This window comes from Ovis canadensis, chromosome 7 (genome assembly GCF_042477335.2).
Source record: "Ovis canadensis isolate MfBH-ARS-UI-01 breed Bighorn chromosome 7, ARS-UI_OviCan_v2, whole genome shotgun sequence".
Lineage (NCBI taxonomy): Eukaryota > Metazoa > Chordata > Mammalia > Artiodactyla > Bovidae > Ovis > Ovis canadensis.
Genome location: NC_091251.1, coordinates 83,273,756 through 83,290,597, shown reverse-complemented (window position 1 = coordinate 83,290,597; position 16,842 = coordinate 83,273,756). Strand labels below are relative to the sequence as shown.

The 16,842-nt window shown below is 37.3% G+C and overlaps 1 protein-coding gene and 1 pseudogene across 5 annotated transcripts in view; one reads left to right on the top strand and one right to left on the bottom strand.

Annotated features, from left to right (window-relative positions):
• Nucleotides 1-16,842, bottom strand: part of MNAT1 (MNAT1 component of CDK activating kinase) — a 224,011-nt gene that overhangs the window by 188,778 nt on the left and 18,391 nt on the right. The window lies entirely within an intron of this gene.
• On the top strand, nt 10,757-11,231 carry LOC138443788 (dolichyl-diphosphooligosaccharide--protein glycosyltransferase subunit DAD1 pseudogene; annotated as a pseudogene).

The window sequence follows — 16,842 nt, the reverse complement described above, 5'->3', positions numbered from 1 at the left end:
AGACATCTAAAAGTGCCCAAAGTTATGTCCTGGGCACTCTTTCCTATAACTGATCACATATATACAAACTGGCTTTAACTATGACTCTCAGAACTAGACTACAGCCGTGATCTCATTCTTAAGCTCCAGACACCAGTTCTATTACTAATCAACAACCACTCGGACATCTAGAGTTATCTCAAAAGTAACAGTGTAAAACAAAATTCTTGTTTCCTTCACCCTGCTCTACCTGCTTCTCCCACAACTATTAGTACTTCAATAAATGTCACCACCACCTAACCAGTTGCTCAATCCAAAAACCTAGAAGGTGTCCTTCATTTCTCTCTTCATAATTCCTCACATTTAACTGATTTCAAGATCAACTGACTCCACCCAAAAAATACATGCTAAAATACATTCACTTTTTGTCATCCCCACTACTACAAGCTACTGTCACTTACCATCTGAAGTAATGCTACAGATTCCCAACCGCTCTCCTTGATTCTACTATGGCCCCCAACCCACATTCATCACCTTCCCCCAAATTCATCTCTATAGAATTAAATTAGAAATTAGAAATTAGCTCATTTCAATCACTTGTTCATGATGGAAGAGCATAAAGTAAACGTGTTACCAGAGCCCTGAAGACTCTTCATAATCTGACCTCTACCTAAATCTCCAGTTTCATGTCCTACCAATTTAAAACCCATCTTCTTTCTGTCCTTTCAACATGCAAAGTCATTCAAGTTTCAAGGCCAGAAACTCTCTTCCCCGCAATTTTCCTATGGATGTCTCTTCTCAGCATTCAAGTCTCAAAAAAAAAAAGTCTCAACAGCAAATGTCATGTTTTCACAATGATTCTTACTGAAAAACTGTCCCTATGCTTATCCAGGACTAGTCCTTTATTTGTGCCATAATATAATCAAAATTCTTATTAGAAACTGACCTCTCCAATATTTTGAAAGATCTTATCTAATAATATCTCCTCTTTAGAGATGTCTTCTTAGGGTTTCCCTGGTGATCCAGTGGTTAAGAATCCACCTGCCAATGCAAGGGACACGGGTTCCATCCCTGCTGCAGGAAGACGCCACATGCCATGGGGCAACGAGGCCCCCGCCCCACAACTACTGAGCCCACACTTGAGCCTGTGCTCAAGAGACCACAAGCTGCAAATACTGAAGCCCACAGACCTGCAACCTGAGCTCCACAAAAAGAGAAGCCACTGCTTCCTGCAACTAGAGAAAAGACCACATGTGGCAAGGAAGACCCACCACAGCCAAAAAAAATTAAAATATAAATTAATTAATTAATAGAGATGCCTTCTTTACCACATCTATAAGACATCTAAAAGTTGAAATACCCGGAGTTATATCCTAAGCACTCTTCTTCCTCCATAAATGATAACATGTAGTACAAACGGCTTTAACTATGACTCTCAACTAGATTTCAGGTGTTCTCCTATGATCACCCACTTCAATGATACGGACAAATGGAATTAGCAGCAGTTTTTCTACAATTCCTACTTTTCCTGATTTCCTGAAATAGAGCATTTGCCCCTTCCTTGCTGCTTCAGTCCTTCTAGCTGGTTTGCAGGTCTACAATTGCTCATATTAATTTCCTAGTGGCTTAAAATATCTAGGGTGTTTTGTTTTCCTGACTAAACCCCAATTGATACACATCCTATTCTTTATAGCCCACTTATCAAAATCAATTTGTTAACTGTGTTTAATATCTGTCTCTCCTGCCAGGGTATTCAACAAGAACAGTATAACATTTGTTATACTCATTATTGAATCTCAAGCCCTGTGTTTCGCAACAAATATTGGTTGAATGAATGTAACACCTTGGTACAATAAAGTTCCACTCACTACATCAAACATAACAGCTCCAACTCTCAAAGTTCCTCTACTGTCTACCACAATTTAATCCCATTAAAAACAATACCTCTTGAATTTTGCCTTCTCTTCATCTGCTTATTCAGCCAGCTCAGGGGTTTGGAATCACTCTTTTCAACCTAGCACCTGGTACTTCACATTCTGCACTAGAATACAATCAAGAACTCTCAAGTTGCCTTTTTACTTTTAGAATGTCTCATTTGTGATTAACATGAAATGAGATTATCTCTATGATGAAACTAATAGTGCAATCTCATTTTTTGATCTAAATATCTGCTGCTGCTGCTGCTAAGTCGCTTCAGTCGTGTCCAACTCTGTGCGACCCCACAGACGGCAACCCACGAGGCTCCCCTGTCCTTGGGATTCTCCAGGCAAGAACACTGCAGTGGGTTGCCATTTCCTTCTCCAATGCATGAAAGTGAAAAGTGAAAGTGAAGTCGCTCTGTCGTGTCCAACTCTTAGCGACCCCACGGACTACAGCCCACCAGGCTCCTCCGTCCATGGGATTCTCCAGGCAAGAGTACTGGAGTGGGATGCCATCGCCTTCTCCGGATCTAAATATCTAGTTTTGATATTAAATTATCTAATTAGTATCCTGTTATAAAACTCATATAATTAAAACTAATATTAGATCCCCTAAAATGTGTTAATTCATGTAGACAAGTGTTCAACAAGACAAAATAAAACTGGTTAGCATAAATGAGAGCAAGTATAAAATTGCTCTCCATTTTTGTTTAGTTTCATAGAAAATTTCTATTCATTCAGAAAACAAAAATACTTGAGGAAAATCTATATGCCATAATGGTATTTATTTTGTTGCCAAATTCAAATTCATTTAATAAATATTCATCATGTGACAGGCACTGTTGATTAACACTGGGGATGCCTCAGTGAGCAAAATAAAGATGCCTGCCCTCATGGAGTTTATCAAAGGGCCTGGAAAGAGATCATGTAAGACAGGAAAGACTATATATAAGGACTTTGGATTCTACTTGCATGAAATGGAAGATACTGCAGAGTTTAGGGCAGAGAAGTAACATAATACTTATTTAAAGTATCATTCTGGCTGCTGTGTGGAAATAGACAAAAGAGGCACGAGCAAAACCAGATAAACTAGGTCATGGGCTAGTATTATAACCCAAACAAGAGCTAAAGGTACTCAAACCAACATGACAGCAATAAAAATGGAGCAGAAAGTGGTCAGATTCTCACCTTAAACACATGTTAACAGAGAGGGAGCCAGAAACTACCAAGAAGCATGAAAAGATGAACAATCAAGGAAACACACTGCATAATCAAAGTAAAACACCAGTTCACATCTAAAAGTTTTTAGAAATTTTAAAGTTTGACAATATCAAATGTTGGCAAAGATATAAAAAACCAGATTTTCACACAGCCTATAGGCGAGTAGACTATATAGTCTCTTTGGAGAACAATTTGGCGTTTCTTAGTAAAATTTAGCATGTACATGCTTAATTATCTAACAATTCTATTCTAGGTATATAACCTGGAGAACACCTAAACCATGTATACCAGGAGACATGTACAAGAATGTTACGGAAATATTTCCTATAGCAAAAACAAATTTGTAAACAACACATGTCCATTAACAGGAGAATGGATACATAAAATACAATAAAATCATGCAGTGCAATACTATAAAACAGTGGAAATAAATTACAACTATATGCATCAACATGGATGAATCTCAAAACTATAACTCAAAACGACAATGTTAAATGAACAAAGTTGAAAAAGAACACATATAGAAATTGGAATCCCTGTACACTGCTGGGATATAAAATAGTGCAGCGACGATGAAACTCCACTAGAGTTATTAAAAGATTAAATGAAATAATGAAAAAAGAACATTCAGAACTGTGACTAGAACACTATATACATTTCTGTAGAAGTGACATTACTTTCTAAAACTTTCCTAGATTATCCTAACCCTCCTCTTGACCTACTTCCTCCTGGAAGATTTTGTCATTATCCTGAAAGAAAGATTAGAAAAATCGTTATCAGAAAGTAACTCTCAAAAATCCATTTGAATTTCTCCTTGTGTTTTGGTGTGCCTTATCACAAAGACCAAAAAAAAAAAAAGTTAAAGGTCAATCAAGACTTTTAAAAATCAACCAAGAAGAAAGTTAATAAACAAGAAACCCTTCAAAATTACAAATATCATTAATGACAATCATTCTACTATTTTTAAGCAGATATATTCCAGAGTGCTTTGTAAACGAATAATATAATAGTACTATATACTCAACCTCAAGCAGAAATAAAGTTAACTATAATTCAAAAACTGAATTGGTCTTGCCTCCATGATCATTAGAACACCCAGATGGGTCAGACAAATAGTAATTATCACTTGGATTTTTGCTTCCCCTAACCATTCTCTGTTTTATATACCTTAAGTCCCTTAGAATAGGCCCCAAACTTGGCCTCAATTCTCCCAAAAGAAAAGGTATCCAACAAAGAACCCAGAGGAATGAACCGTAGTAAAAAGAAATACTGGACCAACTAAAGCTGTAAGATGGCAAGACAGAGCAAAGTGTGCTAGATTTCAGGTTTATAAAGGAGTAATTTGCATGTTCTAGAAACTCACAAAACCATAAGTCACAAATCTATAAAGCACAAGGGATTCTTGTACACATTACCACTGAAATATTCCTCCACTCACCTTCCAAAATGTAGTTTAGGTTTATATTGCATTTCCAATCCAAAAGTACATTGTTAACACCTTAAGAAGCATATGGAAACCATTTCCCTGCTCTGTTCCTATATTAAAAATGTTTACTATAAGAGAAACAGATCTCTAAACCTAAACTTTACAACTTATTAAAACAGAAACTCTCAAACTTGATTTATCTACAAACATTCAGTTTTATTATGGAACTATAAGTCTCCACTCTTTCTCCATACTACCTGAAAACATTTCCTATTTCTTAAAGAACATTTATTCTCTCAATTTTTTGTTTCAAATTTCAACTGTAATATACCTGGAGTTCTAACATGTACATACTTAATACATTTTGTTTTTAATAATTAAATTATTAAACTGTATCAATAAACCTCTCCAGAATGAAATGTAAATAGTAGTCATATAATGAATGGTACTAACTACTCAGTGATTTATTATTTGTCCTATATCTGAAAGTTTCTCAAAAAGATTTTGAAAAACAAGACAGGTACTCAAAAAGTGGTAGACAGAGTACTCTGTATTATTTAACAGACACAATAATTTTATAGTAACTGAATTATCTTAAGATTTCACCAGAAACAAACACTGCGGGGGCAGGCGGGGAGGGGGAGATACTTTAAAAAATAATCAACTTTCTGGACTTCCCTGATGGTTCAGTGATTAAGAATCTGCCTGCCAATGCAGGAAACACCAGTTCAATCCCTGGTCAGGGAAGATTCTACATGCCCTGGCAGAATCAAGCCCATGTGCCATTAACTACTGAGCCCACATTCTAGAGCCAACAAGTGGCAACTACTGAGCCTGTAGTGTGACTACTGAAGCCCATGACGTGCCGAGAGCCATGAGCCACAAGAGAAGTCAGTGCAGTGAGAAGCCAGAGCACCAAACGGAAGAGTAGCCCCCACTCGCCGTAAGGAGAAAAAGCCGGCATGCAGCAACCAACACCCAGCAGAGTCAAAAATGCAATTAATTAAAAAATAATTTTTATTTTCAAGTTATATTTCTACTTTTGCATGTCAAAATTTTTAATATTTTTTCTAAGATTATGAGTTTTAAATTGTAGAGAGGCATAAAAGGATTTTACACTTAAAAGTTAGATTGAACTTCTGCTAAAATCACAGTCATAGTACTAATAAAGTTAAATTTTTTACCACAACACAGTACCTCATAGGTTAACAGAGGATAAGATTTTTATATTCAGTATTGATTTAACTAAACACAGAAGCCATCAGTAATGAAGTACTATGGTTATGCTTCAGTTTTCTAACAATCATCTTAATGTAAAGAATGCTCTATTTTTTTTTAATTTTTAAATATTTTCTGTCTGTTGTTTACTCTCCTGCTTTTTTAGCACTGGATATAATATCAGTCTGTTAAATTATATTCCAAACTCTGGCCACAACCCTCTGAATTACTAGCTCTCTATATCATTTCCTACACTGTTCCCCTGGATCTCTTCCAGACTGCCAACCCTCTGATATTTCCTTTTTCCTCTAATTACATCATACCCCTCTACACTATCTTTCATAATCGGTCTAAATCCCAAGACCCACCATTTCAGCTATTATCATTTGGTAACCTGTTTGCCTGCTTATTAACTGATATGTTCCCTGTCTTATCCAGAAAGAAGTTCATTGACTCTTCAAAATTCCATTTTTCACCTAACCATCAAAATTTCAAAAGTTAGGGCTTCACTGATAGCTCAGTTGGTAAAGAATCCACCTGCAATGCAGAGACCCCCGTTTGATTCCGGGGTTGGGAAGATACGCTAGAAAAAGGATAGACCACTCCAGTACTCTTGGGCTTCCCTTGTGGCTCAGCTGGTAAAGAATCGGCCTGCAATGCGGGAGACCCGGGTTCTATCCCTGGGTTGGGAAGATTCCCTGGAGAAGGGTAAGGCTACCCACTCCAGTATCCTGGCCTGGAGAACTCCATGGACTGTATAGTCCACAGGGCCGCAAAGAGTTGGACATGACTGAGCATGGGACTTTTTCAAAATCCCAAAAGTTAGAATTATCTTAGACAACACCTTCTTAATCTCATAGGCAAAAGAATCACCAAATACTTTCAATTTATCTCCTAAATCGATCTCAAATCTTCCTTACCTTCAATTCAACTCTAATACCTTAGTGAATGTCTTCACACTCCTTAATCTAACATAAAACAAGAGGCTAAAAGTAGGAGTTCTAAAGTCAAATAACTTGATATTGTTTGTAATAAGCCTTATTTACTAGACTATTTGAAAGGTACTAAGCAGTACAAAGTCAGAAGACAATCAGCTTCCCTATCTGATAATCAGACAAGAGAAAGATGCCTTAGCAATATCAGTCACTGTTGTTGGTTAGTCGCTAAATCGTGTCCAACTCTTTTGCAACCCCATGGATTGTAGCCCGCCAGGCTCCTCTATCCATGGGATTTCCCAAGGAAGAATACTAGAATGGGTAGCCATTTCCTTCTCCGGAAGATCTTCCCAACCGAGGGTTCAAACCTGCATCTCCTGCTTGGCAGGCAGATACTTCACCTCTGAGCCATTACCGTAGACTTAAACATACAATCATAAGGAAAAAGGAAAAATGTACTAACAAAATAGAGAACTTCAACAGTATTGTACAATTTATGTGTATAAGTGTATAAACTTTATGTTTATCTTCTTTCTGAACTTTACTGCAATAAATACAACGTACACATAAACTCTTCATTTTACATATAAACAATATTTTACATACATAGAGTATGTAACAGATATATCATACCACTAACAATTCTTTCATAACACTATTAAGAGAGAATAATTAAGACAGGTTTAACAGCATTAACAACTGAACATTAAAAGACAGTACTGTGTATAGCTAGCAAAACCAATCATTTGCCATTCTGGGCAATGAATCAAGAATCTCAAACTGTCACCAACACCTGCATTAAATGTAAACCCAGACAGTAAACAATTGTCATTGAAAAATAAATCCATGTGACTATATCTCCAGAGCATAAGCAAAACTATTTTACATGAAGCAAAACAGCTTATTAAATGACCCTATCCAAAGCAGTTCTTTGTTTTGACAATAAGCAATTTAATCATTTTTCCATCACTGAGGATCTAAAAGGTATGTTAAAATGTTATATTCTGCCAGGTGGATTAATATGGATGTATTAAACTATTCTTATACTAACACTGCTTCCTGGTCACTGTAATTCTAAATTACAGATAATGATAGGTTTAGGAAATTATTCTGCTCAATTACCACTCACCATAAATTCTGAGTTTTCTTTGCTTGATAACTAAGTACAAAAGCAGATGATACAACACATTCATAAACTGGAATTCTACCAAGTGAAAGCTGAAATCAGATAGCATTAAGGTCTACACCTTACTAAATCACAGTGGAGGCAAGCATACAAAATGCTTTATAGTCAAGGAAGATTAGACAAATCATTCAACCACTTTGTACCCTAGTTTACTCATCTATAAAATAAGAACATTGGCTAAACACTCTTCAAGATCTCTTCCAACATAGAGTCTATGATTCCAAAAAATTAACACATATGCACATGCTGGAAAATAAAAAGCCATTCCTCTTTAATTAGTCATTTAAAATGATACAGGCTGTAGCTGTTGCATTTACTAAACTACTAACCAACAATGCAGCAATGGCTATTTCACCCATAAGATAAATAATGGTTGTTCCCATTTGAAACTCAAATTTTCATTAGCACCAATGAGAACTGCTTATATTAACTCATTAGATTTTTTTTAACTACAACTTACTTTTTTTTTTAAAGTGTTTAACTGAGGAAAAATTGATTCGATCAGAGCAGCACCAAATCAGCAATAGCTAGGAGCACTCCACCAACAGGCGCTCAAGGGAAACTTATATAGTGAAAGTAAGGAAGCAAAGTAAGAAAATTATTGATTGGTTATAGTTTAAAACCTAGTTGGTGTTTGTGATGGGCTGTCCTTAGGTTTCGATTTCTTCACATTGAAGGCTTAGGTTTTGGTTTGCTTAGTAGGTCACCAAAGCATTACAGCTACTTCAGTCTAATGGCTTGCTTGTTTACTGACTTTCTTTAACTGAGGAAAAGGACGATCTGAATTTGCAAAGTTTCATTACTCAACAGCTTTAAATGAAAAATCTAGGGGGGCTTCCCTGGTGGTCCAGTGGCTAAGACTCTGTGCTTCAAATGCAAGGGGCCGGGGTTCAATTCCTGGTCAGAGAACTAGATCCCACATGCCTCAACTAACATTGTAAGTTGCATGCTGCAGCTAAATATCCCACATGCTACAACTAAGACCTGGCACAGTCAAATAAATAAATAGTATTTAAAAAAAAAAAACTACTTTCTCAGCCATTAAAATCAAGAAATTGTACGACTTTATTCTTTTACTTTAAAAAGTCTGTATATGAGAATAAGCTATCTCTATACAGCAACTGATAAACTGAATTGCGAATTGGGCTAGAAGAAACATGTTTTGCATTCTTTATTTTGCTTATGAAAAATACCACAGTTCCATAAAAAAAAATTCTAGCCAAGTGTGATAGTCTCAATTTATTTTTTGGTGAAGCATACACAAAATTCAGAGAAAAACCACTTAAAGAATACCACAATGTAAAACTATTTTACCACAAAATGTCTTAAAATCCTTCCCAACATTCACTCTCTTGATAATCTATTTAAAATCAACTACGATCCATTATAAGGTAATGGAATAAAGAATCATAAATTTTCTCATGAAGATGAGAATTGCCCAGAAAGCTCACTAATTACATCAAGAATTCTTTAAGGTATCCCCCTAAGAATTAAGCATGAGATTTCTAACAAACAGATTATGGTCTCCCAGTTGATACTGCTACAAATTTCAAATCACTGACTCAAACTGAAATAGGAATTTGCTATGTCATAAAAGAGCAGATGATGTTTATACAATAGGAAAAGGAGGGGGGAAATGAAGAAAAATAGAGTTAGAAATAGGGGGAAATGAGTATCTGATTTGAAAAAATAGAACAACAAAATGTTGTAACATATAAAGTACCAGAATTAGAATTTACCACCTCACAGATCTAGACAGTCTGATTTCACAGCTAGCCAGATATTAGTTTATATATACTAAAAATGTGAGCCCACAAAAAAAGGTTAAATAACACATTTAAACTAAATTATTATTTACAAAAGAAATGAAAATCTATCCATAAAACCTTTAATTTGAGATATATTCAATAACCAAAGAAATATAATAGCCAGGGCAAAAGATATTATCATTCTATAACTATGAATATGCTTGGCACATAGTAGTAACCAATATTTGCTGAATGAAAGCAGCATTAAAGATTTTAAAAGAACAATATAATCTGAAAAATAAATGTGCCCCTAAAAGGAAATATAATCTAAATAAAGTTCCATTGCCACTGTTTACTAAATGTTGTTGCTGTTGTTCAGTCACTAAGTCGCATCCAACTCTTCACAACCCTGTGGACTGAAGCACGCCAGGCTTCTGTGTCCTTCACCATCTCCCAGAGTTTACTCAAATTTGTGTCCACTGAGTCAGGGATGCCATCCAACCATCTCATCTTCTGTCGTTCCCTTCTCCTCCTGCCCTCAAACTTTCCCAGCATCAGGTCTTTATCAAGAAGATGGCTCTTCACATCAAGCAGCCAAAGCATTGGAACTTCAGCTTCAGTATCAGTCCTTCCAATGAATATTCAGGGTTGATTTCCTTTAGGATTGACTGGTTTGATCTCCTTGCTGTCCAAGGGACTTTCAAAAGAATCTTCTCGAGCCCAATTTGAAAGCATCAGTTCTTTGGTGCTCAGCCTTTTTTATGGTCCAACTCTCACATCAGTACATGACTACTAAAAAACCACCGCTTTGACTATACAGAGCTTTGCAGGCAAAGTGATGTCTCTACTTTTTAATACGCTTTCTAGGATTGTCTTTGGAAAAAAAAGAAAATTGCCTTTCTTCCAAGGAGCAAGCAAAGACAGCCCAGGATGGCAAAGTAGAAGGACATGCACTCATCTTCTCCTGTGAGAACACCAACTTCGCAACTAGCTGTTGAACAACCATCACAAGAGGATGCTGGAACCCAGCAAAAAAGATATCCCACATCCAAGGACAAAGGAGAAGGCACAATGAGATGGTAGGAGGGAGGGACGCAATCACGTTAAAATCAAATCACAGGAGTTGGAGGGTAGGCCGGCGGGAATATTCAGCTTGTAGCCAACTGTAGCCATGTCGGCGTCTGTGTTGTCGGTCATCTCGCGGTTTTTAGAAGAGTACTTGAGCACCACTCCTGAGCGTTTGAAGTTGTTGGACGCGTACCTCCTGTATATACTGCTGACCGGAGCGCTGCAATTCGGTTATTGTCTCCTCGTGGAGACCTTCCCCTTCAACTCCTTCCTCTCGGGCTTCATCTCTAGTGTGGGGAGCTTCATCCTAGCAGTTTGTCTCAGAATACAGATCAACCCATAAAACAAGGCGGATTTCCAAGGCATCTCCCCAGAGCGAGCCTTTGCTGATTTTCTTTTTGCCAGCACCATCCTTCACCTTGTCGTCATGAACTTCGTTGGCTGAATCATTCCTGTTTACTTAACTGAGGAAGAGGAGACTAGAAGAATGTTCACTTTTTAATTTCCCCTGGATAAGAGCTCTTTGACATGTCAGTTTACTGTACACATGGATTTTCTTCAGATTTATGCTTACTACCAACTCCTTGGGGTGCAGGTGGAGAGCCTAGAGAAGTTCCCTGCGTTCCTTCCAAGCCAGAACAACTTTGTAATAAGCATTTGTTAGCATAGCCTCTGCCTTCCATGAAGTGTAACGTTTTTGCCTTCCAAATTAAAAAGTTCCATGCCAAAAAAGAAAAAAAAAAATCAAATCACATACCTGCTGGGAAGCAACCCACAAAGTGGAGAACAATAATACCAAAGAAGTTCTTACACTGCTGCCAAGATTCTAGGCCCCACATCAGACTTCCCAACCTGGGGATGCAACAAAGGGACTAGGAATCCCCAGGGAATCTGACTTTGAAGGACAGTGGGATTTGATTACAGAACTTCCACAGACCTGGGGGAAACAGAGACTCTTGAAGGATACAAACAAAACCTTGTGCACACCAGGACCCAGTGGAAAGGAGCAGTGAAATCACAGAGACGAAGCCAGACATGCCTATGAGTGTTTATTAAATACTATCATAAGCTTTTCAGAGTTATATTATGAGCTCCTATCTTAGTGCTAAGGTTTCCCTGGTGGTTGAGAGAGTAAAGAATCGCCTGCAATACAGGTGACCCAGGTCTGATCTCTGGGTCAGAAACATCTCCTGGAGAAGGGAATGATTACCCACTCCTGTATCCCTAGGTGGAGAATCCCATGAACAGAGGAGCCAGGCAGGCAAGAATCTATGGGGTCACAAAAAGTCGGACACAGCTGAATGACTAAGCACATCTTAGTGCTAACAATGAAAAAGAAACAACTTGCAAATCTGGGGGAAAAAAAAAATTCCAAACTAAAGTAGCAAGTACTTACTTTTCCTTCAGTTATTAATGGCTCCCAGGTAGATTACAGTTTTCACTCAGAAATCTGTTCAGAGTTGTGTGTGTGCTGTGCTTAGTCACCCAGTTGTGTCTGACTCTTTGTGACCCCATGGACTCTATCCTACCAGGCTCTTCTGTCCAGGGGGATTCTCCAGGCAAGAATACTGGAGTGAGTTGCCATGCACCCCTCCAGGGGATCTTCCTAACCCAGGGATTGAACCCAGATCTCCCGCATTGCAGGCAGATTCTTTACCATCTGAGCCACCAAGCAGCCCAAGAATGCTGGAATGGATAGTCTATCCCTTCTCCAGGGGATCTTCCCAACTCAGGAATCAAACCGGGGTCTCCTACATTGCAGGTGGATTCTTTACCAGCTGAGCTATTAGGGAAGCAGATTACTCTCAATGTTGCCTTAGTTAGGACCCAAAATGTATTTCAATATTGTAATTTAAGGGCTAAGTAACTATCAAACAATTATTAACTCTAGATAATTATGTGAACTTGATTAGAATCTTGGATATGGATAACCTTCTGCAACCTTCCCACCCTAATGTAACCCAGTTTATAGGCAAGAAAAAAAACTGTAAGTCAATACTTTGTTTTCACATTTTAAATTAAATAAATCATACAATCCATGCCAAAAAAAAAGGAGGAACTACATACTTTACATATATTTTTCAAAGATGTCACAGTTTATAAGCATCTAGGAAGGAAAAGTACAAGAGCCAAAAGATTTGAGGAAATTCATTTCCTTGAACTCAAAATGCAAAAATCTCGGGTTTTCTTTGTGCTCTTTTGGAGAACTTAACTAAAGCTGCTGTTGAATGAGAGTACCCAGACTGCCATCATGAAAATCAATAACACACCTGGTAAGAACACAAAAGAAATGGCTCACCTGTGAGGAATCTATTACCCTTTTAAAAAAACACAAGTCTGGTACTAGAGGGCACAATATACTTTCTACTGGACAAGAGGAGAATGATTTTTCCTCATACTGCTTTCCAGCTGTCCAAAGAGTAGATCTAATACTAATTGTAATATGACTCTTTTACGGAAATAAGATGTGGATAAAGTGGTTACAAACAATAGCTGTTTCATACAACTGTATTTCTAAATGCTTTCAGACTTTTAGTACTCAAAAATTAAACATTTTTAAACTATAATTCAACTCCTGTATTTGCTTAAAACATAAATATTAATTAAAAAGTGCCTTATATCTGTATTCTTACAGTCATACTGAAGACTCGCTATCAAATACAAACATGAAATGCAATAGGTATAACTGTGATCACAATGGATTAAAACCAATATGGTCTTTACAAAAGCTTCAGTGTTGCAAAGGTGAATGGGCAAACAGGCACTTTTATATACTATTGTAGGTAATTAATTACTATACTTTATTTTTTTTAAAATTTTTAAAGAGTCGTGGAAATTTCATATTTTTAAATTTCCATCAAAAATTTTAGAGAAACATTCACACAAAATACATATTAAGTGCTAAAAAGATAAAGTAATTGAATTAGTTATCTGATACTGTGTAACAAAATACTCTCAAACTTAGCAGCTTAAAACAAAAACATTTATTAATCTCATACAGTTTGAGTGCCAGGAATCCAGTAGTAGCTTATTTGCCAAGGTGTTAGCTGGTCCAGTACTTTGGCCACCTCATGCGAAGAGGTGACTCATTGGAAAAGACTCTGATGCTGGGAGGGATTGGGGGCAGGAGGAGAAGGGGACGACAGAGGATGAGATGGCTGGATGGCATCACCGACTTGATGGACGTGAGTTTGAGTGAACTCCGGGAGATGGTGATAGACAGGGAGGCCTGGCGTGCTGCGATTCATGGGGTCGCAGACAGTCGGACACGACTGAGCGACTGAACTGAACTAGCTGGTCATCTGAAGACATGACTAGGAAGAATCCATATCCAAGATGGTTCACTCACACGGCAGCTGCCAGAAGGCCTCAGTCTCTCACTACATGGGCCTTTACATATGGCTGCTTACAACACAAACTATTATTCCCCAGAGCAAGTGGTCCATGAGAAAGCCTCAGTTCCTTTAAGAGCTAGCCTTAGAAGTGACAAATCATCACTTCTGCCATATTCTGTTGGTCACGCAAGCAACTCTGGTACATGGGAAGAAATTACACAAGGCAGTGAATACCAGGAGTCAAGGAGCATTGGGAACACTCTTTAATGTGGTCTGTAACAGTGATAAACATACAGGTATACGGTTGATATGGTATTATATATGTGTAAAAATTCTTTGACATTTCTCTCATCAAAAAGGTGAAGCTCGAGTTCCCCTCCTGCTGAATGTATGCTGCATTTAAGATTCCAACAAATAGGATATGGCAGAAATGGAAGTGCCAGACTTCCAGAGCTACTTTATAAGACATTCCCGCATCTGCCTCTCTCTCTTGAATTATTCACTCTAGGTGGAAAAAGTTACATATTATGATGATTAAAGAAACTCAGAAAAGGTCCATGTAGCAAATAATTCAGACCTCTAGCCAACAAATAGTGAAGAACTGACGACTCCTCACAAAAGCCAAGGAGTGAGCTTAGAAGTAGATGTTCCAGCCCCAGCGGAGCCTTCAGATAACTATAGTTCATCCACGAAAGTCTGGAAGCTGATTCTTCACCTGTAGTCTGGAGATGACTCCAGCCCTGTGAGATACCTTGAATCAGAGCCTCCCAGTTAAGCCACAAATGAATTCCTTTCTCACAGAAACCACGAGGTAATGTTTGTGTTTTTTAGGTAATAAATTTTGAAATAATTTGTTACAAATAGGTAGCTAACACACAGCACAACTGGTTTTTTGAGGTCAGAGTAATTCTAATACTAAACCCAACACAGTCATTAAAAAAAAAACAATTACAAGGTATCCAAAGATCTTAATAAAATATGAGCAAGCTGAATCTAACAGTATATGAAAATAATACATGATGTCATGTTAGGGTTAAGGCCAGCAAGTAGAAAGTGTGTTAGTTGCTCAGTCAGGTCCCACTCTTTGCAACCCCATGCAGCCCTCCAGGATCCTCTGTCCAGGGAAGTCAGAAACACATATTGATTTAACACTCCAAGTTCAATCCATGTAATTCACCATATTACTAGTATAAAGGAGAAAAACCATATAGTTATTTCAACAGATTAAGGAAAATTGTTGATAGTATTCAAGTTAATTTATGGTATTAAAATAAAAGAAAAAACTCTCAGCAAACTAGGAATAGTAAGGTACTTTCTCAAACTGTCAAGACAGCATCATATTTAATGATGAAAGACTAAATTGCATTCTCCCAAGATCTTTAAAAACAAAGCAAGAATACCCATTTTTCCCACTTCTATTCAGCATTATTGTAGAGCTTCCAGCATTATATTAAGGCTAAATAAATGAATAAAATAAAGATTGGAATGAAAGAATTAAAACAGCCCTATTTAAAGATGGTAAGATTGGGAATTCCCTAGGGGTCAGTCTTTAGGGGCCTGTCCTTTCACTGCCCAGAGCACAGCTTCAATTCCTGGTTGGGGAACTAAGATCCCGCAAGCCATGTGATACAGCCAAAAATAAGCTATTAAGTAAGTAAAATTTTTTTAAATACAGAGAAGGGACTCCCCTGGCGGTCCAGTGGTTAAGAATCCGCCTTGCAGTGCAGGGAACACCCGTTTGATTCCTGGCCCAGGAAAATTCCACAGGCCTTAAGGCAACTAAACCTGTGCGCCCCAACTACTGAGCTCAGGTGCCACAGCTATTTGAAGTCTGCATGCTCCAGGGTGTGCAAACCACAACTACTGAGTCCACTTGCTGCAACTACTGAAGCCCAGGTGCCTGCGGCCCAATGCCCTGCAGTAAGAGAAGCCACAGCAATGAGAAGCCTGCACGTGCAACAAAGAGCAGTCCCCACTTGCCTCAACTAGAGAAAGCCCATCACAGCAACAGACTTAAGAGCAACCTAATTAATTAAAATTGAAAATTTTTAAAATTTCAAGGATATATGATTGCTTATATAGAAAATCTCAGGGAATCTACAAACCTAGTAGAATAAACGAATTTAGTAGTATTGAAGGATATAAATGTAATATACAAAATCAATTGTATTCCTGTATACCAGCGGCAAACAACTGGCAAGTGAAAAAAAATTTTCAATAACAAGTATATACTAGAACCAAAGAACACAAACTAGCTAGAAATAAATATAATAAAAGCTGTCTAAAACCTCTACACTGAAAACTACAAAATACTGCTGAACAAAATTAAAGACCTAAATATAAAATATATCACTTTTAATTATTAGAATACTCAGTATTGTCAAAATGGTAATTCTCCCCAAATTTAAACAATCCCAATCAATATTCCAGCATGCATTTTTAGAAAAGTTAACAAGCTAATTCTAAAAGTTATATAGAAATGCAGAGGACATAGAATAACCAAAGCAATTAAAAAAAGACAAAAGTGGAGGACCACAAAGCTATAGTAATTAAAACACTCTGTAATGACAAAGATATCTACAAATAAATGGAAGAAAATAGAGGGTTCAGAAATGGACTTACATTTATTTAGTCAATTGATTTTTAACAAAAATGCTAACACAACCCAATGGAAAAATGAAAAGCATTTCAAGAAATGGTGCAAGACCAACTAGAGAGCCTTGTGCAGGATAAAAAACACTCTTAACTCACACCACACACAAAAAGTAACTCAATATGGATCACAGATACAAATGTAAAATCTAAAA